Source organism: Lithobates pipiens, unplaced genomic scaffold (assembly GCF_037356315.1).
Source record: "Lithobates pipiens isolate NorthernLeopardFrog02 unplaced genomic scaffold, aLitPip1_a1.2 Scaffold_28, whole genome shotgun sequence".
NCBI classification, from domain to species: Eukaryota; Metazoa; Chordata; class Amphibia; order Anura; family Ranidae; genus Lithobates; species Lithobates pipiens.
The window spans coordinates 88,845,829-88,871,094 of record NW_027507789.1 but is presented as its reverse complement, the minus strand read 5'-3'; the positions used below and the strand labels follow the sequence as shown (position 1 = coordinate 88,871,094).

The following is a 25,266-nucleotide window of genomic DNA, read 5'->3' as shown; positions in this document are numbered from 1 at the left end:
TATACCAAGATACTTCATAGCATCTACCACCCTCACCTGTAGCCCCCCCAGCGCAGCCGCAGCATCCAGGGAGTCGACCCGGAGCAGCTCGGACTTCCCCCAATTTATAGCCAGCCCCAAAAAATTTCCAAAGCCCTCTACTAGGGTAACTGCCTACTCCAGGGACGGACCAGTGTCTCCCAAGAAAAGTAAAACGTCATCCGCGTATAACGCAATCTTTTCCTGTCTCTCTCCCCTTCTTTGGAATCCCTTAATCCCCGGGTTGGCCCTAATCGCTATTGCTAATGGCTCTATGGCCAGCGCAAAGAGCAGAGGAGACAAGGGGCAACCTTGCCTTGTCCCTCTGCTCATTTCGATCTTTTCAGAGTATCTACCATTAACCCTTACCCTGGCACTAGGGGCATTATACATCCTTTTGACCCAGCCAATAAAGGAGGGGCCCATTCCTATTTTCTCCAACACCCGCCAAAGATACTTCCACTCCAGGCTATCAAAAGCTTTTGTTACATCCAAAGACATTATAGCCCTCGCCCCCATGTTCTCTGAGGGAATCTGCAAGTTTAAAAAAGTCCTTCTGATATTCATACTGGTGGACCTTCCCAAGATAAATCCCGTTTGGTCTGGGTGTACTAACTTTGTAATGAGTTGATTCAACCTGTTTGAAAGTACCTTGGCTAAGATTTTTTTATCCGAATTCAATAGCGAGATTGGCCTGTATGAGGCCACTTCCAGCGAGTCCTTATCCGTTTTGGGGATCACTATAATAGTTGCCTCTGTCATTGATACAGGTAGTTGTCCCCCCTCCACTGTATCTATTAATGTCTTATACAACTCAGGGAGCAGCAATTCTCCATAATATTTATATATTTCTACCGGGAGCCCGCCCGGACCTGGGGCCTTTTGATTAGGCATCCCAGCCACTGCCTGTTGTAATTCATTAATGGTTATCGGGGCATCTAATGCTTCCCTTTCCTCCTGAGTAAGAGTCGCCATTTCCAGACCTTCCAGGAATCTATCCATTTCCCCTTCCTCCCCTATTCCTTGGACCGGTACAGCTCCCTATAATAATTTCCAAAGGTTTCTACTATCTCCTCCCCCCTACCGGGTGGTACCCCGTTTGAGGTTCTAATGCTGGAAATGACTGAGGGAGGGGAATTTGTTTTAACCAGCTGTGTGAGCAGTCTACCCACCCCCTCTCCTTCTCCAAAATAACGCTGTTTCAGAAATATTCGTTTACTTTCTTCTTTTTTTATAATTGTTGTTTTATAACCTTGTTGTTTATTTAACCATATTTTTTGTTTTTCTGGGGTTGGATCCTTTACATAATCATTTTCTGCCTCTAACAATTCCTTCCTAATACTCTCCTCCCACCGCCTAGATTTTCGCTTCATTCTTGCTACCTGCTGGATCAATATACCCCTAAGAAAAGCCTTTAAGGTATCCCAGATTACATTAGTTGGCGCAGTGCCCGCATTAAAACTTATAAACTCTCGTAGTCTTAGTTTAACCTCCACTTCATCCTTCATGAGTTCCAGCGAAAATGGACTGATCTTCCAGCTCACTTGAGTTTTTTTCACCCCCGTGTTTAATACTACCCTTACCAGGGAATGGTCTGAGATCCCTCTAGGCATATATTCTATGTCCCTTATATTTTGTGCCATTTCTGTGTTTCCTATAGCCATATCTATCCTAGAAAGGGTACCATAGGATCCTGACAAGCAAGAATATTGTTTAACTCTCGGGTATCTCTCTCTCCACAGGTCCATTAGCCCTATTTCCTTCAAAAAGCAGCTCAGCCTGGTTTCTCCCGCGTCCCAGGGCCGCACCTTGGGGGGGAACCTATCAATATCTACGTCAAGAACTTCATTGAAGTCTCCCATCGCTATAATCGGGATACCTTCTTTATCCCCAATAAATTCCATCAGTTTATACACGACTTCCATTTTAAACGGTGGGGGCATATATATATTTGCCAGAATGCAATAACTACCCTCTAATTTACCGTACAAAAAAACATATCGGCCCAACTCGTCAATACTGACCTGTCTGCAGGAGAAACTCACCCCCTCTTTTATTATCACACTCACCCCCCTTGAATAAGAAGAGTATACTGAGTGATACTGCTGTTGATATTTCCTATTATTTAGTTGTAATTTAGACATATTGGTTAAGTGAGTCTCCTGCAGGCAGGCCAGTCCAACGTCAAATCTCTCCAACATAGCAAAAACTGTCGCCTTTTTAACCGAGGTGCCCAGGCCCCTCACATTCCAGGACCCAATATTAAGAATTTTAGCCTGTGTCATCTGCACAATCAAGCAGAAAAGAAAACAGGCTAACAAGAGGAAAGCGCCACACGACTAAGTGATGCAGATATACATAATACTTGTAATATGTAGACCCTACCGATGTACCAATATTCAAAAAGTGCTCCAACCCCAGTTTCATCATCCGTTGAATTTTCCATACTTTGTGTATTTGTGGCTTAAGATTAAATTTAACCCTTATATGTGATACCTTGTAATAATGCTTAGTGTTATTTATCTTGTTCTCCTGTGCATTTATCGTGCTATATTCGAATTCTCCCTTCACGTGATTTCTTTTTTTAAACAGTTTTCCCCTCCAACCCACCACACCATCCCCCCAATACCCCCCTCGCCCCCCAACCCGCCCTACCCTCTCATTTAATACCACCCCCTCCCTCCCTTCCCTCCACCTAACAAGGTGCTCCCTACGGGAGTTTAACGTGACCGTAACATCCATAACCCACCTATTACCCAAACTCACAGACACCACCCCCGTTGTCTCCCCCCCATCCTACCAACGCTTAACTTCCAAATCCGACTAAGTATTTGTAAGTCAGCTTATAACCACCCCCCTCCCTTGCTATCTACCCTCCCTTTCCCCCTGGCTACTCTGTAGAGACTCCTTATTAGCTTCCAGCCAATGTAATGCCCCCTCTGCAGAGTCAAAAATCTGTACCCCATCCGGGGTCGTCACACGCAGTCTTGCTGGGTATAAAAGTGCATATGTTACTTTATATGTCTGCGTCTCTGCAAATCGGGAGAATAATCTGGATAAAGTGAAATCTTTGAACCTTTAAAGGAGATGTCCTCCGTCTCCCTCGCCTTGCGCATTAGTGTCACCTTATCCTTGTAATTAAAGAGCTTCAGCAGCATGGGTCTGGGACGCCCTCCGGGCAGCGGAGCTCTAAAAGGAAACCGATGAGCTCGTTCTATCGCAAAGAAAGGTGAAAAACCTTCTTTTCCGAACATGTCTACAAACCAAGACTCCAAAAATTTTATAGCATCAGGGCCTTCACTTTTCTCAGGTAACCCCAACATCCTGATGTTATCCCTACGGGATCTATTTTCTAATTCATCCATTTTAGTAGCATAGCTGTCCAATTGCTTTTTCATACTCTTAGCCTCCACCTGAATTGGATATATGTCATCTTCCAGTTGACTTATTCTTGTTTCCAGCACCGTTGTTCTTTCAACTACTTTTTGAATATCTTGACGAACTAGTGATATTTCCAGCCATGGTACCCGTGAGTACCCCCTGCGGGGGAAAATAGGCTAGGAGAAGCCCCCCCCTGAGGTGAGGAAAAGCAAAACGGACGTTGTACTGGAGGCGCCCGGTCAGCAGACTGTAATAGCTGTTTCACCTGGTATATGGGAGTTAAGGCAGCAGGATATAGGTCACCCTCTTTTTGCCTTGTTATGCACTTTTTTTTTTTTTTTCCCAGCTGTGAAGGATCTAAGAGCTACAGCTTTGACTGAAGGAACCGAAAGGGTATAAATGCTTACATTGTTATCTGTCAGGTTGTTATTCGTTTTGGTATCTCTCTGGAAGATAAGAGTTTTCTCACTACCTGTTTGAATGACATCCTAGTGACATTCTCTAAATGGTTCGCCTCCCTAATTGTATACTCATTTAAATGACCTACAAACGTAGTAACGGACGATACAGTTAAGAATTTTTAAAAAACAGAAACCAGGTTATATCCTGGTAGTAAGTACCAGCAAACAGCAGCCTGTAAGAAAACATTTTTTTCTCTCCCCCCTTCCTTTTTCCCTTTACGCAGCACGGAATTATAGGTACGCTTGAAGGGTCTTAATACCAAGGTCTCATTTTAGGCTTTACTTGGGGTAATTACTGTACATAACATCTGTGTCTCTGGTCCCCCCCTTATTTTTTCTATTTTTTTTTTTTTTTACTTCTCCTTGTTTCCTCATACTTGTCTGGAATTAGACGGGGGAACCCCCCTTTTTTATTTCTCCTCCCTCCATACATAAGTTAAAATATTACTTAATATTGCAGAGATTAAGTATTGCAGTTGAAAAGAGATCGGAAGCGTTGTTTGCAGTAGCTTCAAAATGACTGAGAAATCATTTCATTACTCTAAATGTAAAAGTTATCCCGGTAGCACTGAGTGTACTGATATTAGATGAGTGATCGTTGTGGTACAAATTCAGTTTCCTAAAGCAGAGAGATACCAGCTAAATGTGAGAAGAGCAATTAAACTGTTCACATCGGTAGCATTGTATTACTCTTAATATGTGCAGCGTGTAACGAAGCAATAAGATGGTTTTGTATTATCCTAAAATTAGCAGTATACCTAGAAAAGGTGAGTAGGTAACCTGGATTTAGACATAGCAAACTCTATAATCTAATTTAGCAAAATTAGAAAGGATAATATTGAGACAGTATATACAGGTCGAGTTTAAGTGGAAATACACAAAATATCTAGCTTACCTTTACATTGTTCAATAGAGCGTTGCAAAGTAATACCAAGGCAGAATGTCGGAATAGCAATTAGATGAGATGATTGCTGTAATCATGAAATATCAGCAACGACTATGTTTCTATCAGATGAGAAAGTATAATAACTGGCAAAGTATGACATGGCAAAGGGACAAATTTCATTAGAGATGTGAGGTGGACATGAAATGTCAATCCCCATTGGTTACTTACATGTAAACGCGGCTACATACAGCAAAGTGTGAGCTAAGCAGCTAAAGGGTATTTAAGAGTAAATTGACGTAGCTTGAAAATTCCAACGTGTAAATCGTTCCATTAATTTTGTTACGCACGAAGACGGCTTACACTGACTGTTTTCCGTTTCCACTGGTTATCGGCATAATATATCAGTAACCATGAACATTAATAGTGATAGACAGCTTACATTAGGATGTATGAATGATGTGAATGTAAAATAGTTGCATTATGTGTTATTAATGTAATCAAACTGTATTGCTATGCTTTGCTACTGCAACCACTTCTCAATCAAGTAAACCGTCCCACTGCTTTTCTCACATTTTGCTGCTGTTAAAAAATGTGTTGCAAGTGTTATGTGTTACAAATGGTTATCAGTGTGACAGTTAATGTGGAGAAGAAGTAATACACAAAATAGAGTCAGAAAGAGAATCCTATTTCATAGAGGTAGCGAGAGATGGTTGCATTACTCTTAATGTGCAGTGTGTAAAAGGTTTTAAAAAAAGGGTGTTGTGTGACTTTTGCTTTAACGTAAAATTAGCTGTAGACATTATAACTTATTACAATGATTTAGAGATAGTAATCTCTATAAAATAATAATAATAAGTATAGCAAAACAAATTAGGAAAATATTGAGGCAGTATATATAGGTCGAGATATAGTGAATACACAAAAGGGATCAAGGGATAGTTGCAAAGTCAAGGGATAGTTGCAAAGGTAAATTATTTAAGAGTAAATTGACGTAGCTTGCAAATTCCAACGTGTAAATCGTTCCATTAATTTTGTTACGCACGAAGACGGCTTACACTGACTGTTTTCAGTTTCCACTGGAAAGAGAATCCTATTGCATAGAGGTAGCGAAAGATGGTTGCATTACTCTTAATGTGTAAAGGTTTTAAAAAGATGGTTTTGTGTGAATTTTGCTTTAACGTAAAATTAGCTGTAGACATTATAACTATGGTTAGGTTTACAATGATTTAGAGTTAGTAATCTCTATAATATAATAATAATAAGTATAGCAAAACAAATTAGGGAAAATATTGAGGCAGTAAAGTGGCAGTAAATATTGAGGTCGAGATAAAGTGAATACACAAAAGGGATCAAGGGATAGTTGCAAAGTAATATCCTCATTAAGGCAGAATGTCGGAATAGCAATGAGATTCGATGGTTGCAACATAAAACGAAAGATGAGAACGGCTAAAATACAGAACAGTACATAATTTAAGAGTACAGTAGAATATAGTATAAATTATTTAAGATTAAATAGACTTAGAATGAAAAAAATCTAAGTTTAAATCGTTGAGTAAATCGTTGAGTAAATCGTTGAGTAAATCGTAAATTTATCAGCTAAGTTAACGCTGAGATTATGATTAATTTCACAGTTCCATTACGCGGTCCTTTTCCACTGGTATAGTCATAATGTAATATCAGTAATTGCTATAAGTAAATGTTAAAATTGTAAGACGGTTCACGGATATGTGGAATTGATATGGATTTAAAAGCGGTACATTAATTTTCTGAAGCATATGGCAGAAAGATGGCTTACACTGCTTTTCTCACATTTTGCTGCGGTAAAAAGAAATGTTTTGTCACTGTGTTTTAACTGTGACAGTTAAGGTGGAGAAAAAGAAGTAATACAGAAAATAGAGTCAAACAGTGGAAACGTTTATTTGTCATGACAGCTGATACTGGTTGAGCAATAAAACTGTTTTATTAAGATGTAAGACTAGTTTTATTCTCTACATATAGGCTTTTCAGAGAGTTGTATAATATAGGCGACCAAAATAGGACATTTAAATGGCTTAATATTGTAGGGAGAAAGTATCGCTGTTCAAAGGTAAGAGATTGAAAGCTTAGCTTGAAAATGGCCGAGAAATAGTTGCGTTAGTCTAAATTTAAAGGATATGCCGGTACCAATGAGAAAGCTTATATTAGACTAGTTGATCTTTGCATTACACAATCCTATTATTATTATTATTATTATTATTAAGATCATAGTGCAGAGAGATACTTAGTTAATGTCAGATATACTTGGTTAATGTCAGAAAAGCAATAAAACTGTTTACATCGTTAGCGAGCGATAGTTACATTACTCTTAGTATGTGCAGCATGTCTGGTAGCAAATGGATGGTTTTGTGAACATTTTGCATTACCGTACAATTAGCGGTAGAACTCATCGAAGTGAATAGATTTAACCAGATTTTGAGATAGTACTCTCTATTTCTAATAAGAAATAAAGAAAAATAAGTCAATGCTACAGTTGATGTGGAGAATTACAAATATGCAAAATAGAGCAAAAGAGTACATGGTTTATTTTGATGTATGATCGTTTTATTGCATGCTTGATGTGGATGATTAAAATCGTGTAGTGAGTATAATCTATATTTAGCATAAGAATGAAAAGGCATAACATGGCAATGAGAAAAACTCCATTAGAGATGTGAGCTAGATGAAATGATGAAATGTCTCTGTATAGCCCAGATTGTCTTTTGTTATCACTTAGCCTACCCTCTAAATTCACTAGTCTCTCTATATACAGCAGCATGTTTACACTAGCCGGTCTTCTGCATACAATAGCCTGTCTTCGATATACACTAGCCTATGTTCTGAATACACTAGCCCGTCTTCTGTCTTCTGTATGCCCTAGCCTGTCTTCTGTATACATTAGTCTCTCTGTACAAACTAGCATCTCTGTATACCCCAAACTGTCTTCTGTAAAAACTCGTCTCTCTTTATAGCCTGTCTAGCCTTTCTTCTGTACACACTAGCTTCTATGTATACACTAACCAGGCTTCTATATACAATAGCTTCACTCTATGCACTAGCCTCTCTGTATAATCTAGCCTCTCTATATACCCTAGATAGTGTTCTGCATACACTAGCCTCTCCGTAGAAGCCAGCCTTTATTCTGTATTCACTAGCCTTTCTTCTGTATGCTGTAGTCTTCTATATATACTAGCTTCTCTGTACACCCTTGCATCTCTGTAATACACTAAACCCTCTGTATACCACAGCCTGTCTTCTGTATACACTAGACTGTAAAAACTAGCTAGAATACACCAGCCTGTCTTCCGTACCCACTAGAATCTCTGTATACACTACCCAGTCTTCTGTATACACTGTCAGCTTGGATGTATACCCAAGCCTGTCTTCTGTATACACTAGTCTCTCTATATGCACTGTCCTATCTGTATACACTCGACTCTCTCTATACACTAACCTCTCTATATACACTAACATCTTTGTATATACTAGCTTCTCTTTAAGCTAGCCTCTCTGTGTACCCCAGCCTCATTGTTTACTCTAGCATCTCTGTATACTCAAGCCTATCTGCATACACGAGTCTGTATTCTGTATTCACTAGCCTTTCTTCTGTCTTCTATATATACTAGCTTCTCTGTACACCCTTGCATCTCTGTAAACACTGTCTGAACTAGCCAGTATTATGTATACACTCACCGACTGTATACACTAGACTCTCTGAATACACTAAACCCTCAGTATACCACAGCCTGTCTTCTGTATACACTAGACTGTAAAAACTAGCTAGAATACACCAGCCTGTCTTATTTACCCACTAGACTCTCTGTATGCACTACCCAGTCTTCTGTATACATTGTCAGCTTTGATGTATACCCAAGCCTGTCTTCTGTATACACTAGTTTCTCTATATGCACTGTCCTTTCTGTATACTCTCGACCCTCTCTATACATTAACCTCTGTATATACACTAACATCTTTGTATATACTAGCCTCTCTTTAAATTAGCCTCTCTATGTACCCCAGCCTCACTGTTTACTCTAGCATCTCTGTATACTCAAGCCTATCTACATACACGAGTCTGTATTCTGTATTCACTAGCCTTTCTTCTGTATGCTGTAGTCTTCTATATATACCAGCTTCTCTGTACACCCTTGCATCTCTGTAAACACTGTGTAAACTAGACAGTCTTATGTATACACTCGCCGACTGTATACACTAGACTCTCTGAATACACTAAACTCTCTGTATACCACAGCCTGTCTTCTGTATACACTAGACTGTAAAAACTAGCTAGAATACACCAGCCTGTCTTCTGTACCCACTAGACTCTCTGTATACACTACCCAGTCTTCTGTATAGAATGTCAGCTTTGATGTATACCCAAGCCTGTCTTCTGTATACTCAAGCCTATCTACATACACGAGTCTGTATTCTGTATTCACTAGCCTTTCTTTTGTATGCTGTAGTCTTCTATATATACCAGCTTCTCTGTACCCCCTAGCACTGTAACAGTGCTAGGTTCCTGAAACAGAACACCAGCAATAAGGTGTATACTGTGCAGGAGGCACACAACACCCACTCTAACTTCTGCACTGCAGATGCATGTATTGCAGAAATTGAACACCAGTAATAAAGGGTAGCTTCAGGTGTGTACTGTGCAGGAGGCACAAAACACCCACTGTAACAGTGCTAGGTTCCCAAGCAGTAAAGACACTGTCCCTGCCTATCGTCCTCTTTCCCTGACCACCGCAACACATTATACAAGGCCACCGCGCTGGCGGCCTTATATAGTGTGGGGTGTGTACTAAACCCCCCTGAGCTATAATTGGCCACAGGAATCCTGCCTGTGGTGAATTGTGGCTCTCCTCACAGAGGATGTCACATCTGTTCTTATTGTATAGAACCTATTATGCTCCTCGTAAAATTTTTTAGTTTGGCCGAACGGCCGGACGCAAGTTGCCCCCGGTGCGGGAACATGGGGGGAGACATGATGCACATGTTTTGGAGGTGCCCGAAGTTGATCCGCTACTGGACAGAGGTGACAGGAACCATTGATCGGGTGTTTGGAACCTCCACCAGGATGGAGGTAAAGTATTGTCTCCTGGGATTAGTTGAAGGAGTTGGAAACCCGGGAAGTAGCCAGATGGCAGTTCTGAGATGCCTATTTTAGGCAAGGAAACTGATTGCCCAACCCTGCTTAGCCTCCAATGTTGGCAATGACTTGTTTTTTTTTCGCTTGTTTCCCAAGATGACCATGTTGGCGTTTGTCAAGATGGTTGAGAGTGCCCGAAGAGATCGCCTATGGCCCCATCACCTTGAAAGTGCCTGATCTTGTCTGATCTCGGAGGCTAAGCATTGTCGGGCCTGATTAGTAACTGGATGGGAGACCAACTGGGAATACCAGGTGCCGTAGGATTCTTTTTATGTTGTTGGCGTTGACATGGTATTTTTTTTCCGCTTGTTTCCCAAGGTGGTCATCTTGGCATTTGTCAAGAGGGCTGAGAGAGCCCAAAGAAATCTCCTACGGCCACATCCCCCTGAAAGTGCCCGATCTCATCTGATCTCAGAGGATAAGCAGGGTCCGGCCTGGATAGTACCTAATTAAAGGTGCCGTAGGAATCTTTTTATATTGTTGGGTTTGACCTGTTTTTCTTTCGCTTGTTTCCCAAGGTGACCATTTTAGCATCAGTCAAGAGTTTTGAGTATGTCCCAAAGCGTTCGCCTGAGGTCACATCACCCTGATACCTGGATGGGAGACCGCCTGGGAATACCAGGTGTCGTAGACTTCTTTTTATGTTGTTGGCGTTGACCTGTTTTTTTTTTCGCTTGTTTCCCAAAGTGACCATCTTGGTGTTTGTCAAGAGGGTTGAGAGTGCCTGAAGAGATTGCCTATGGCCACATCACTCCAAAAGCACCAAATCTCGTCTGATCTTGGAGGCTAAGAAGAGTCGGGCCTGGTTAGTACCTGGATGGGAGACCACCTGGGAATACCAGTTATTGTAGGCTTCTTTTTATGTTGTTGGCATTGATTCGTTTTTTTTTTTGCTTGTTTCCCAAGGGGACCATTTTGGCATTTGTCAAGAGGGTTGAGAGTGCCCAAAGAGATCGCTTACAGCAGCATCACCCTGAAAGAGCCCTATCTCTTCTCTTCTCTGAGGCTAAGAAGGGTTGGGCCTAGTTAGTACCTGGATGGGAGATGGCGTTGGAATATCAGGTGCCGTATTCTTTTTATGTTGTTGACATTGACCTGTTTTTTTTCGCTTGTATCTCAAGGTGACTATCTTGGCATTTGTCAAGAGGGTTGAGAATGCCCAAAGAGATTGCCTATGGGCACATAACCCTGAAAGCGCCCGATCTCCTCTGATCTCAGAAGCTAAACAGGGTTGGGCCTTGCTAGTACCTGGATTGGAGACCACCTGGGAATACTAAGTGCTGTAGGCTTCCTTTTATGTTGTTGGCCTTGACCTGTTTTTTTTTTCACTTGTTTCCCAAGGTGACCATCTTGGCTTTGTCAAGAGGGTTGAAAGTGCCTGAAGAGATTGCCTACGGGCACATCACCCTGAAAGCACCCGATCTCGTTTGATGTTGGAGGCTAAGAAGAGTCGGGCCTTGTTAGTACCGGGATGGGAGACCGCCTGGGAATACCAGGTGTCGTAGACTTCTTTTTATGTTGTTGGCGTTGACCTGTTTTTTTTTCGCTTGTTTCCCAAGGTGACCATCTTGGCGTTTGTCAAGAGGGTTGAGAGTGCCCGAAGAGATCACCTACGGTTGCCTATGGGCACATCACCATGAAAGCGCCCAATCTCCGCTGATCTCAGAGGCTAGAAAGGGTCGTGCCTTGTTAATACCTGGATGGGAGACCGCCTGGAAATACTAGGTGCGGTAGGCTTCGTTTTATGTTGTTGGCGTTGACTTGTTTTTTTTGTTTGTTTCCCAAGGTGACCATCTTGGCGTTTGTCAAGAGGGTTGAGCATGCCTGAAAAAATCTACTATGGCTGCATCACCCTGAAAGAGCCAAATCTCATTTGATCTCAGAGGCTAAGAAGGGTTGGGACCTGGTTAGTACCTGGATGGGAGACCGCCTGGGATTTCTCGATGCCATAGGCTTTTTTTTTAAGTTGTTGGCATTGACTTATTATTTTTATTTTTTTTTATTCTTTTATTAAGTATAAGTAGAACAACATAAATATAACAGTCAACCATACAGCATGACCCAGGGTCACAATTACATGGTAACAAAAAATAGGCAGCCAAATAACTCTGGGTTCTCAGACGGGAGTCCTAGAGTTTCATGCAGAAAAGAGAGAAACCCCACCTCTGACATGTAGTACAGTATAACTAATGCAGCTCCGTTCGGACAAATGTAATCATGGAGAACAACTGGGACCACAGCGAGCCAGCTGATCATGACCTATGTGAACCAAAGTAAAATATGAACCAGTCGTGTCCAGAACCCTGGGGTTCTTCTGGGTCCCAAAGGCTAGTAAGGAGACAAGGCATAGTCAAAAGAAAGGACGGGGGAAGAAGAGAGTGCAAAGACGGAGAGAGAGGAGGGGGGGGGGGTGGCGTGGAAAAAAAGAAAAATAAAGACAAAAAGGGAGGGGAAAACGTTAGATGTTCAGTCGTTTTCTGGGACAGGGGCGCTGCTCACCTCCCGAATGTAGTCTCAAGTACCAGTAAAATACCTCCAGGGCCTCCATGTAACACTAAATGCCTCTTCAGTGTTGTGAAGGGTGGCGGTCAATTCTTCCATCCGGAGAATATGATTGACTTTGGAATACCACAGCACCTTGGATGGGGGCTGAGGCTTCCTCCACAGTGTGGGAATGCAGGCCCGGGCGGCGTTCAGGAGTTGCATCGTGAGGGTTTTTTTGTATTTTCGAACAGGCTGTTTGGTCAAGTGTAGCAGGCACGCTGCTGGGTTGTCTGCGATATCTACATTTCTGAGAGTTTTTATTGTCCCGGTCACCTCCACCCAAAAGTTCCTCAAGGCCGGGCATGCCCAGAAAATGTGTCCCATGGTCCCCGTATCTGAATTGCACCTCCAACAAACATCCGGGATCGATCTATTCATTTTATTCAGAAGGTATGGGACTCTATACCAGCGTGAGACTATCTTGTATCCTGATTCTTGATATTGGTTTGCGATGGAAGCTTTATGTACTAATGTCAGGATCTTCCCTATCTGTTGTGGGGTAAATGTGATGCCAAAGTCCCTCTCCCATTTGTGGATAAATGGTGGGGTTGACTCCTCCTCCTGACTACTTAATAGGTTGTACAGGAGGGAGAGGGTGTGTCGCACAGGTTCCTTTTTGTGACAGATGGATTCATAGGGCGTCAGGTCTCTAGGAGTGTAGGGGGCCCTTTGTATGGCCAGAAGAAAGTGATGAAGTTGATAAGCAATAAACAAGTCAAGCGGAGGGTCAGAAAGCTCTGCGACAGTTTGCGTGGTCGGGAGCCCTCCCGAGGGCCACACCTCTCCCAGACGCTTTTTCCCCACCACTGTCAACTGTCGCAGTTTCTTGTTGGTAAATCCCGGTGGGAAGTCTGGATTACCTATAACCGGAGTCATTGGTGACGGCAGGGGAGCAAAGTGTGTGCAGCGGAACATCCTCCGCACAACAGCCAACGTAGCTCCCACTACGGGGTGATCTCTGAGATCTTTTGGTAGGGAGGACAGGAGCCACGGGGAGGTCAATAGGGGAATGGATCCATCCTCAATCTCCATCTCCACCCACTGCTTGTGTGGGCCATTACAATGCCAATCAACGACTCTCGCTAGCAGAGTCACTCTGTAGTATTGTCTCAGATCTGGGAGACCCAGACCCCCCTTGTCCTTTGGTCTGGCAAGCAATTGCAAATGGGCTCTGGGCGGTTTGCGCGCCCAAATAAAGTCCCGGAGCAGCACCTGCAGTTGTCTGAAAAAAATTGGGGGTAACCGGATCGGTAATGTCTGGAACAAGTATAAGATCCGCGGGAGGGCCGTCGTTTTGAATGCATTACAGCGCCCGAACCAGGTCAGTGTTAAAGCATGCCAGTTTCCCAAATCAGATTTCAGTCTATTCAGGAGAGGGACAAAATTAAGCGGGTACAATTGCGCCAAATCCGCTGCGATGTCAACGCCCAGGTAACGTATAGATTTTTCAGCTCAGTAGAATGGAAAAGCGGAGCGTAGCCTCTTGGCCTCACCATCCGGGACCGATATATTCAATACAGCCGACGGTGCAATTGATTTTATAGTTTGATAGGCTGCCGTATCGCCGGAGAGCCGCGAGTATATTGGGAAGCGAAATGTGTGGATTGGAGACGAAAAAAATTCGATTGTCAGCGTACGCCGCAATTTTGTGGTGTGCTGAGGGTTTGGATATGCCAGTAATATTCGGGTCATTCCGAACGTGACACATAAGTGGTTCCAGTGTCAGAATAAAAATTAGGGGAGACAGAGGGCACCCCTGCCTCGTCCCATTAGTGATGGGGAAAGAGTCCGAGCCCTCTGAAAGCACCCAATCTCGTCTGATCTTGGAGGCTAAGAAGAGTCAGGCCTGGTTAGTACCTGGATGGGAGACCACCTGGGAATACCAGTTATTGTAGGCTTCTTTTGATGTTGTTGGCGTTGATTCGTTTTTTTTTTTTTCGCTTGTTTCCCAAGGTGACCATCTTGGCATTTGTCAAGAGGGTTGAGAGTGCCCAAAGAGTTCGCTTACAGCAGCATCACCCTGAAAGAGCCCTATCTCTTCTCATCTCTGAGGCTAAGCCGTAAAGCGCCCGATCTCCTCTGATCTCAGAGGCTAAACATATTCGGGCCTTGCTAGTACCTGGATTGGAGACCACCTGGGAATACTAGGTGCTGAAGGCTTCTTTTTATGTTGTTGGCGTTGACTTGTTTTTTCTTTTTGTTTGTTTACCAAGGTGACCATCTTGGTGTTTGCCAAGAGGGTTGAGAGTGCCTGAAGAGCTCGCCTATGGCCACATAACCCTGAAAGCACCAGATCTCGTCTGATCTCAGAGACTAAACAGGGTCGGGCCTCGTTAATACCTGGATGGGAGACCACCTGGGAATACTAGGTGCTGTAGATTTCTTCTCATGTTGTTGGCGTTGACTTGATTTTTTTGTTTGTTTCCCAAGGTGACCATATTGGCGTTAGTCAAGGTTGAGAGTGCCTGAAGAAATCTCCTACGGCCACACTACCCTGAAAGAGCCCAATCTCATCTGATCTCAGAGGCTAAGCAGGGTTGGGACCAGTTTAGTACCTGGATGGGAGACCGCCTGGGATTTCCAGATGCCGTAGGCTTCTTTTTATGTTGTTGCCTTTGACCTATTTTTTTCCGCTTGTTTCCAAGGTGACCATCTTGGTGTTTGTCAAGAGAGTTGAGAGTGCCTGAAGATATCGGCTACGGCCCCATCACCCTGAATCTGTTCCATCTCGTCTGATCTTGGAGGCTAAGCAGGGTCGGGCCTGGTTAATGCCTGGATGGGAGACCGCCTGGAAATACCAGGTGTCGTAGGCTTCTTTTTTTTTTCAAATATAATTTTTTCTCCAAATAGGGGAAGACGGTCCCCCGAGTACATAATGCAACAGAGTAATACAGAGCAAAAAGCAGCTGAACAATACTTGATACAGGTATATTCGCAACTGTGAGCCTGCCTTCCATCAATCACAATGATTCGAGGCACGGATAAAGTACTGTACCAAGATCCAGGGTCACACAAACCCCAGGTCCCTCCGGCATAATCCATCCAGAGGGGGGTGTGGGGCCGTAATTCCCAATTTTCCACTTTTTCCAAAAGAGAGAGGGGGTGGAGGGGGTGAGAGATAGGGGAGGAAGGCAGAAAAGAGAAGGATTGAAAGATCAGGAAAGGAGAAGAGGGGACGAGACACGATGGCAGCCACTGTCCAAGGGGCCAGTCAAGGAAAGCTCAGAGCACTAAGGCGATAGCAGGCGACATCCTTCCAGCGAGAATATAAAGGTATTCCAGATACCAGATACCAGATGGAAAAAAATGTTCCCCCCCCTTTCATTACTCACTGACTTAGGAAAATAGAGGACATTAAAAAAAAAATGGAGGACTTGATCCTCACATCACAAGGTAAACAAGAATTTTTTAAACAAACCTGAGACAGGTTTGTTTAAAAAATTCTTGTTTACCTTGTGATGTGAGGATCAAGTCCTCCATTTTTTTTTTTATGTCCTCTATTTTCCTAAGTCAGTGAGTAATGAAAGGGGGGGGAACATTTTTTTCCAATAGAGAGGGATGCAGGATTTCGCCGCATTTATCACATGCCGTAAAATTGATTTTTTTGTACTTCTTAATGGGAATCTGTGAATGGTGCAAGAGAAAGAATGCAGCCTCTTCCTGGATGGAGAAGTCTGTGAATTTTTGTGTTATGCATCGGATCTCTGTCCAGAAGTCCACCAAGCTGGGGCAGGACCAAAAAATGTGCAGCAATGTGCCCTCTTCTTCTCCACACCTCCAGCATATGTTCGAGGAAGAGGGGAAACATTTCTGCAGCTTTGATGGTGTCAAATACCACCTGGTGAGAAGTTTAAAATTCGTCTCCTGTATCTTCGTGCACAGCGACATTTTGAGAGCCAAAGTGATAATGCGTTGTCTCTGTGCTGGGGAAAATTAGCAATTAACCACTTGCCGACCGCCGCACGACGATATACGTCGGCAGAATGGCACGGGCAGGCATATGGGCGTATATATAAGTCCCTGCCTGCCCGCGGGTGGGGGGCCCGACCCCCGGTGCCTGCGGCGGTCGGCATTTCTTCGAGAGCGATCCGGGATGAGGGGGCGGCCATTCATTCATGGCCACCCCCTCGCGATCGCTCTCGACGAATGGAAATCCCCCGTGACATCACTTCCTCTCCTGTAATGTAAACACAGGAGAGGAAGTGATGTATTCTCTCCTCCGTGTCGGTATTTTCCGTTCCGACACGGAGGAGAGCGGATCGGTGAGTTGCACCAACACTCTACACACACAGTAGAACATGCCAGGCACACTCACACCCCCCCTTTACCCCCCGATCACCCCCCCAATTACCCCTGCCCCCCAGTCACAGTGACACCAATGTCATTTTTTTTTTTTTTTTTTGCATTGGTGTCATTTGTGACTGTAATAACTGTTAGGGCAGTTAGAGTTAGCCCCCTTTAGTTCTAATGTACCCCCCTAACCCCCCCAATAAAGGTTTAACCCCGTGATCACCCCCCGTCGCCAGTGTCACTAAGGCTGGGTTCACATTGCAGCGGTTTATGAGAACGAATGTGATTCGCACCGCACTGCAGTGCAAATCACATCCGATCTCTGTGCGATTCGAGTTCAGCCATTCGCTGCACCCGCCGCACCCGCCGCACCCGCCACACCCGCCGCACCCGCCGCAAATTCGCACGGGACCCTTTTTTTGGCCCGCAGCAGAATCGGATCGCATGGGTGTTCACACCATGCGATCCGAGTTTGCAGATCGCACTGCGATATGCGAACTGATCTGGGGGTGTCAGTAACATTTCACTGACACTCCCAGCAGTTCGCATAGGGCAGTGTGAACTGCCGCAGGGAGGCATGCGATGCGGGAACCCGCCGCGGATTCGCGGCGTTTCCGCATCGCTCCAGTGTGAACCCAGCCTAATAAGCGATCGTTTTTCTGATCGCCGTATTAGTGTCACAGGTGACGCTAGTTAGGCAGGTAGGTATTTAGGTTCGCCGCAGCTTTTTATAGCGCCAGGGACCCCCATATACTACCGCATAAAGCCCCCTGATTGCCCCCTAGTTAACCATTTCACCAGTGATCACCATATAACTGTTACAGGTGACGCTGGTTGGTTAGTTATTTTTTTATAGTTTCAGGGCACCCGCCATTTATTACCTAATAAAGGTTTAACCCCCTGATCACCCGGCGGGTGTCATTTGTGACTAATAACTGTTAGGGCAGTTAGGGTTAGCCCCCTTTAGTTCTAAGGTACCCCCCTAACCCCCCCAATAAAGGTTTAACCCCGTGATCACCCCCCGTCGCCAGTGTCACTAAGGCTGGGTTCAGATTGCAGCGGTTTGAGAACGGATGTGATTCGCACCGCACTGCAGTGCAAATCACATCCGATCTCTGTGCGATTCGAGTTCAGCCATTCGCCGCACCCGCCACACCCGCCGCACCCGCCGCAAATTCGCACGGGACCCTTTTTTTGGCCCGCAGCAGAATCGGATCGCATGGGTGTTCACACCATGCGATCCGAGTTTGCAGATCGCACTGCGATATGCGAACTGATCTGGGGGTGTCAGTAACATTTCACTGACACTCCCAGCAGTTCGCATAGGGCAGTGTGAACTGCCGCCGGGAGGCATGCGATGCGGGAACCCGCCGCGCATTCGTGGCGTTCCCGCATCGCTCCAGTGTGAACCCAGCCTAATAAGCGATCGTTTTTCTGATCGCTGTATTAGTGTCACAGGTGACGCTAGTTAGGCAGGTAGGTATTTAGGTTCGCCGCAGCTTTTTATAGCGCCAGGGACCCCCATATACTACCGCATAAAGCCCCCTGATTGCCCCCTAGTTAACCCTTTCACCAGTGATCACCATATAACTGTTACAGGTGACGCTGGTTGGTTAGTTATTTTTTTATAGTTTCAGGGCACCCGCCATTTATTACCTAGTCTCACTAGTGTCCCCCTAAATTTAGGGGTGTCTACTTTCCAAAATGGGGTCATTTGGGGGGGGGTTGTGCCATCTTGGCATTTTATGGCCTTCAAAACTGTAACGCCCTTAGAAAGCCTGAAGGCGGTGCTTGGTTTTCGGGGCCCCGTACGCGGCTAGGCTCCCAAAAAGTCCCACATATGTGGTATCCCCGTACTCAGGAGAAGCAGCAGAATTTATTTTGGGGTGTCATTTCACATATGCCCATGGCATGCGTGAGCAATATATCATTTAGTGACAACTTTGTGAAAAAAAAAAAAAAAAAAAAAAGTTTGTAATTTTCCCGCAACTTGTGGCAAAATATAAAATATTCCATGGACTCAACATGCCTCTCAGCAAACAGCTTGGGGTGTCTACTTTCTAAAATGGGGTCATTTGTGGGGGTTTTGTGCCATCTTGGCATTTTATGGCCTTCAAAACTGTAATAGGTAGTGAGGAGTGAAGTCAAATATTTACGCCCTTAGAAAGCCTGAAGGCGGTGCTTGGTTTTCGGGGCCCCGTACGCGGCTAGGCTCCCAAAAAGTCCCACATATGTGGTATCCCCGTACTCAGGAGAAGCAGCAGAATTTATTTTGGGGTGTCATTTCACATATGCCCATGGCATGTGTGAGCAATATATCATTTAGTGCCAACTTTGTGAAAAAAAAAAAAAAAAAAAAAAAGTTTGTAATTTTCCCGCAACTTGTGGCAAAATATAAAATATTCCATGAACTCAACATGCCTCTCAGCAAATAGCTTGGGGTGTCTACTTTCTAAAATGGGGTCATTTGTGGGGGTTTTGTGCCATGTTGGCATTTTATGGCCTTCAAAACTGTAATAGGTAGTGAGAAGTGAACTCAAAAATTTACGCCCTTAGAAAGCCTGAAGGCGGTGCTTGGTTTTCGGGGCCCCGTACGCGGCTAGGCTCCCAAAAAGTCCCACATATGTGGTATCCCCGTACTCAGGAGAAGCAGCAGAATTTATTTTGGGGTGTCATTTCACATACGCCCATAGCATGTGTGAGCAATATATCATTTAGTGACAACTTTGTGTAAAAAAAAAAAAAAAATTTTTTTTTTGTCATTATTCAATCGCTTGAGGCAAAAAAATAAAATATTCAATGGGCTCAACATGCCTCTTATCAATTTCCTTAGGGGGTCTACTTTCCAAAATGGGGTCATTTGGGGGGGTTTTGTACTGCCCTGCCATTTTAGCACCTCAAGAAATGAGATAGGCAGTCGTAAACTAAAAGCTGCGTAAATTCCAGAAAACGTACCTTAGTTTGTAGATGTGACAACTTTTGCGCAAACCAATAAATATACAATTATTGACTTTTTTTTTACCAAAGACATGTGGCTGAATACATTTTGGCCTAAATGTATGACTAAAATTGAGTTTATTGGATTTTTCTAATAACAAAAAGTAGAAAATATCATTTTTTTTCAAAATTTGCGGTCTTTTTACGTTTATATCGCAAAAAATAAAAATCGCAGAGGCAATCAAATACCATCAAAAGAAAGCTCTATTTGTGGGAAGAAAAGGACGCAAATTTTGTTTGGGTACAACATTGCATGACCGCGCAATTACCAGTTAAAGCAGCGCAGTGCCAAAGTGTAAAAAGACCTCTGGTCATTTACCAGCAAAATGGTCCGGTCTGAAAGTGGTTAAGGTCCTTTTCCCAGTTGGACAGACAGGTTAAGTGTGGGTAATCTGTTTGAGAGAGAATGTGAGCCAAAGAGCCTTTGCTCCTGCATAGAGTCTCAAACTCCGTCTGAGGGCGGGCGAACGTTTGAGGATTGGGGATGGAATGGAGAAAATGATGTCGTTGCGCCGCTCTCCAAAAAGGCAGTTGGAAAAGCCCTGTCGGATCTGTTAGGGTTGAGAAAGAAGGCCATTTTCCATCAATGACGAATTTAGATGCATTGTCTAGGTTGGAATTTCTAAGTGGGTCCCCAGTTCAAAGGTTGGATGGCCATGTATAGGGAATAGGGGGGAAGTCAAAGACGTGAGTGTGTTTTGGGTAGCGATCAGGTGACTGACTTTCAACTAAGCCCCTATAGTGGGATGTGACATAAATTCTGTGGGTAAATACTTATAGCACCACATGGCGCTTCTTAGCGGAATTCGGGAGTGAGCTTAGAAAGTTTGTTTCGATTCCAGTCCAATACGCGCCCCAGGAGCGTGGTCGGACCAAGTAATATGGCCGATGGAGGAAGAGCTCACCAAGTGCAGTTGGTCATGTGGAATCAAGAAGAAGTCTATCCTCAAGTATGATTTGTGAGGGGAAGAGCAAAAAGAGTAGTCCCTTTCCCCAGAGTGTTGCAGACCCCAGACAACAACAAATTGGTCATTCAGTAAACACTTAGTAATTCGCTTTCTAGAGGAAATGAGGAGCGAGGAGCAAGAGGCAGAAGTGTCAACCGATGGCGAAAGGGGACATTAAAGTCCCCACCTAATATCAACTGGCCCTCCCGAAAGTCACATAACCTGTGCAGGGTAGTTCTTTTTTTTTTTTTCTTTCTTTTTCTTTTCTTTCCACTCAGTGTAAATCAATTTAAATGCTATGGGACCACCTCAGCTTTCAGCTCAGCGTCCCTGCCAACAGTCACATCATAGTGGTGAAAAAAAAAAATTTTTTTTTTTTTTTTTTTTTTTTTTTTTTATTATTGGGAGTGTTAGTACCAAACTTACTATTTCACATATTAAACTACTCAACCCTCTCTGTCACACATTCCCATTTTCTTCATCCTTTTTTCCCCTAACCCCCCCCCCCCCCCCGCCTATCTGTGGACCACCTTATCCTGTTTTACCATACGTACTTTAATTTCTATCTAGTTAGCACCTTATAGTACCTGACTGTGCCTTTTTAGGGCTTCCTCAACCCCTCTAAAATGAGCCATTTCTTCCTAAAATCTACCCAGCTTTTCCACTTCCCTATAATTGGGGTAATATTCTGCTCTTCCCGACTACTTCTCAGACATTCCATTTTGTAAGTCTTTTCTACCGAATCCACCCATTCCCACATTGACGGGGCTTCCTTCTCTTGCCATTTCTTCGGTATTAATTTTTTGCCTGCATTCAGCAAATGGGGTATCACCGATTCCTTATATTGTCTAAGCCCACTTCTTGTCCCATGAAATAGCACTACCCAGGGGTCAGCCTTCACCTCCTTGCCTGTAATCTCCTTAATGTGGGCTATGATTTGGTTCCAATAGGGTTTTATTTTTGGGCAACTCCACCACAAATGTGCCATCGTACCCACCTCTCTACATCCTCTCCAACATTCCCTGGCAGCGTCCTGCTGAAATTTACTTTTCCTCTCTGGGGTATAATACCATCTCATCAAACATTTGGCGCTCATTTCCGCCGTTCTAGCGTCTACAGCCGAGCCATGCACTAATTTAAATATTTTCCTTAGTGTTGTGTTTTCTGGTTGTGATCCTAATTCCCTCACCCATTTTTTGATGTACGCAGGTACCCCCAGCTCTACTCCCTCTATCAACGTTCTGTACCATCTCGAAACAATTTTCTTTGATGTCTTTAATGTACATAATTGTTCCAAAGGGGTCAGATCTTCCGCATTTCTATCCCGTACAGGGAGCTTTTTAATGAAACTAGAAAGCTGAGCGTACCTCCACTCATCAATTATCATCATCTCTTTTTTTTGTGCCAATTCGTGATATGGTGCTAATCTCTCCCCTTTCATTACATCTTTTAATTTTACCTCCTCTCTAACCCAATTTCCTCCTATTTCCTGACACCCTGGTAAAAAAAAATTATTATTCTTTAATGCTATAAGTGGTGAATTGTATTTTCCGTTAAATTGCTTATATATCTTATCCCAAATCCGCAATGTGTTTTGTGTAATATTATTCCCTTCCAAAAATACCCTTCTCTCCCATGGAGGATTCCAAATTTGCTTATCTAATTTAGTTCTGCATAAATCGTGTTCCAAACTCACCCATCTTTTCTCCATATTATCTCTTATACTCCATTCACTCACTCTAGACGCTACAACCGCTTCGTAGTATGTCTGCACATCTGGCACAGCTACTCCACCCCTGTTCTTTGGTTGTCGAAGTGTCGCTTGGGCCACCCTAGCTTTTTTATTTTTCCAGACGAATTTCATTAATATAGATTTTAATTTTGCCAAGTAAACGTTGGGCAGAGAAATAGGGAGCATCTGAAACCTATATAAGATCTTAGGAAATATTATCATCTTTAATGAGTTTATTCTTCCCAGCCATGATAGTGCCCTATAGCTACACCTTTTACATTCTGCCTGTATCTCGTCCAGTAACGGGATATAATTACAGCGGTACATTTTTCTCACTGTTTTTGCTAATTTTATCCCCAAATACTTAAGCTCGCTCTTCCACGGTAATTTCCAATTTTGTTGTACCTTTTGTGCCTCTCTCTTGTTCATGTTAATATTCATTATCTCCGATTTTAACCTATTTATTTTAAAATTTGAGACCTCCCCGTATTGGTCGAGTAGCTTAAATAATTTAGGCATCGATGTCTTTGGGTTATTTAGGTATATTAAGATATCGTCCGCAAACGCGGAGTATTTATATTCGGCTTTTTCCACTTTCACCCCCTCTATACCAGGGTCCCCCCTTATTGCCGCCAAGAGTGGCTCCAAAGAGAGCACAAACAGAAGGGGTGAAAGCGGACAGCCCTGCCTAGTACCTCTCTCCATTTCAAAAGGCTCCGACATACCCCCATTTACTTTTATACGTGTCTTTGGGTGTTCGTACAGTACCTTTATCCTCTGTAACATCTTAGATCCTAGCCCCATCTCCTCTAGTGTCTTAAACAGAAACCCCCAGTCTACTCTGTCGAAGGCTTTCTGTGCGTCCAACGACAGAAGCAGACTGGGGGTTCCACTCTGTTGCATCCTTTGAAGCAGAAGGAGTGTCTTTATGCCGTTGTCTTTTCCCTCTCGTCCCCCTATGAAGCCCGTCTGGTCTGGGTGAACCAGTGCAGACATTAACCCCTTCATTCGCTCAGCTAGAATTTTAGCGTAAAGCTTTGTATCCGCGTTTAACAGCGAAATCGGCCTGTAGCTGGTGCACTGTGTAGGATCTTTGCCCTCCTTCTGTATTAAAGTAATTGTAGCCTTTAAATCCTCATTACTCATTCTATATTCTTCTCCTAGGCCGTTCATATATCGACATAGTTGAGGAACAAGGGCCTCTCTGAATGTTTTATAGTATAATGTTGTGAAACCGTCTGGTCCCGGAGATTTTCCTGGTGCTGATTTTAATAGTGCTCTAACTATTTCCTCTTCCGAGATTGGCCTTTCAAGTATATCCCTTTCCATGGGGGTAATTTTAGTCAGAGTAGTTTTCCCAAGAAATTCCCTGATCTTCTGCTCTTTGTCTCCGTATTTGGCCTTTTTATTGCTGTCTGCAAATATCTGTTCAAAGTATAGTCTGAAAGTTTCTGCTATATCTTTGGTAGTATAGAGCACTTTTCCATTTTTATTCTTAATTTCCCCAATGAAGTTTTTCCCCTTTTTCTTTTTTAACATTCTAGCTAAAAACTTACTTGATTTATCTCCCCATAGGTATTGTTCCTTGGCCAACCCTTTAAATACCTTTGCAGCTTCCTGGTCCAAAAGGTCCTTCAGCTCCATCCTTGCCATTAGTAACTTTTTAAATACCAGGTCTTTTTGGGGTAGACTTTTTTTTTTATGGTCTTGTTCTAAATAGTGTATCTCTATCATTAATTTATTGATTTTTTCGGCTCTCATTCTTTTCTTTTTAGATTGTAAAGATATCAGTATTCCCCTAATGTAGGCCTTATGTGCATCCCACAGCGTGTTTCTTTTAATTCCCTCAGTATCATTAGATGTAAAATATTGATCGATCTCGCTCGCAATTTTTATCCTATCCTCCTCCCTGAGCATTAACTCTTCATTCAGCCGCCATTCAGGGAAATTCCTCCCTATCCTTGAGATGTTTAGGGATAGTTTTATCGGGGCGTGATCTGACAGAGTCATCACTTCTATCCCTGAATCCATCACATGTTCCAAAAGCCTATGGTCTAAGAATATGTAGTCTATGCGTGAATACGTTCCATGGACTGATGAATAAAAGGAATAATCACGTGACAGCGGATTTTTTGCTCTCCAAACATCCACTAATTGGTTGTTATATAGCTTTGAAACTATATTTTTGTGCGCTGAGCTTCTCATCTTTTGTGCCTCTGAAGAACTATCTACATCCGGGTTGAGGCAGAAGTTCAAATCTCCCATCAAAATTACATAACCTACTTTAAAGTCCATAAGTTTGTATAATATCTTATTTAAGAAACTAATTGGGTTACTATTAGGAGCATAGATATTAACCAAAGTACACTCCAATTCCTCTAATGTACCCTTTAGGAACAAATATCTTCCCTCTGCATCACACATTTTTTCCTTTAACTGAAACCTTATTCTTCTGGAGAACCCTATCGCCACCCCTCTACTTCTGGCTGAAATAGTATCACTATAGAACCAGACCGGGTAGTTATTGGAATACAATCTAATGTTTGATGCGAGGGAGATATGCGTCTCCTGTAGAGATATAACATCGGCCTCATAACGCTTCAGTTCAGCTAGAATCTTATGTCTTTTGCTTGGGGTGTTCAGGCCCTTCACATTGTAGGACATAAATTTCAAACCATCTTTTTTACTATTACCCATCTAATTGTCCTACGTTTCTCTACCCTACCTAGGTGCTTTTTATCTTGTTTACTAAGGTGGTCCACATTTCCTCCACTTTACTTCCCTTTCCCCCCCTTATCCCTTCCCAACCTCCCCTATCCACCCCTCCCTCCCACCTTTCTTTACAA

At 43.4% G+C, this 25,266-nt stretch overlaps 6 pseudogenes; all 6 read left to right on the top strand.

Moving 5' to 3' along the window:
* The first annotated feature begins 10,055 nt into the window (after positions 1–10,055).
* LOC143936834 (5S ribosomal RNA) lies at positions 10,056–10,174 on the top strand (annotated as a pseudogene).
* Positions 10,175–10,645: 471 nt separating this feature from the next.
* LOC143937725 (5S ribosomal RNA) lies at positions 10,646–10,764 on the top strand (annotated as a pseudogene).
* Positions 10,765–11,080: 316 nt separating this feature from the next.
* On the top strand, positions 11,081–11,199 carry LOC143936849 (5S ribosomal RNA; annotated as a pseudogene).
* Positions 11,200–11,299: 100 nt separating this feature from the next.
* On the top strand, positions 11,300–11,418 carry LOC143936742 (5S ribosomal RNA; annotated as a pseudogene).
* Positions 11,419–14,716: 3,298 nt separating this feature from the next.
* LOC143936848 (5S ribosomal RNA) lies at positions 14,717–14,835 on the top strand (annotated as a pseudogene).
* A 95-nt stretch (positions 14,836–14,930) lies between these two features.
* Positions 14,931–15,050, top strand: LOC143936847 (5S ribosomal RNA; annotated as a pseudogene).
* Positions 15,051–25,266: the final 10,216 nt, after the last annotated feature.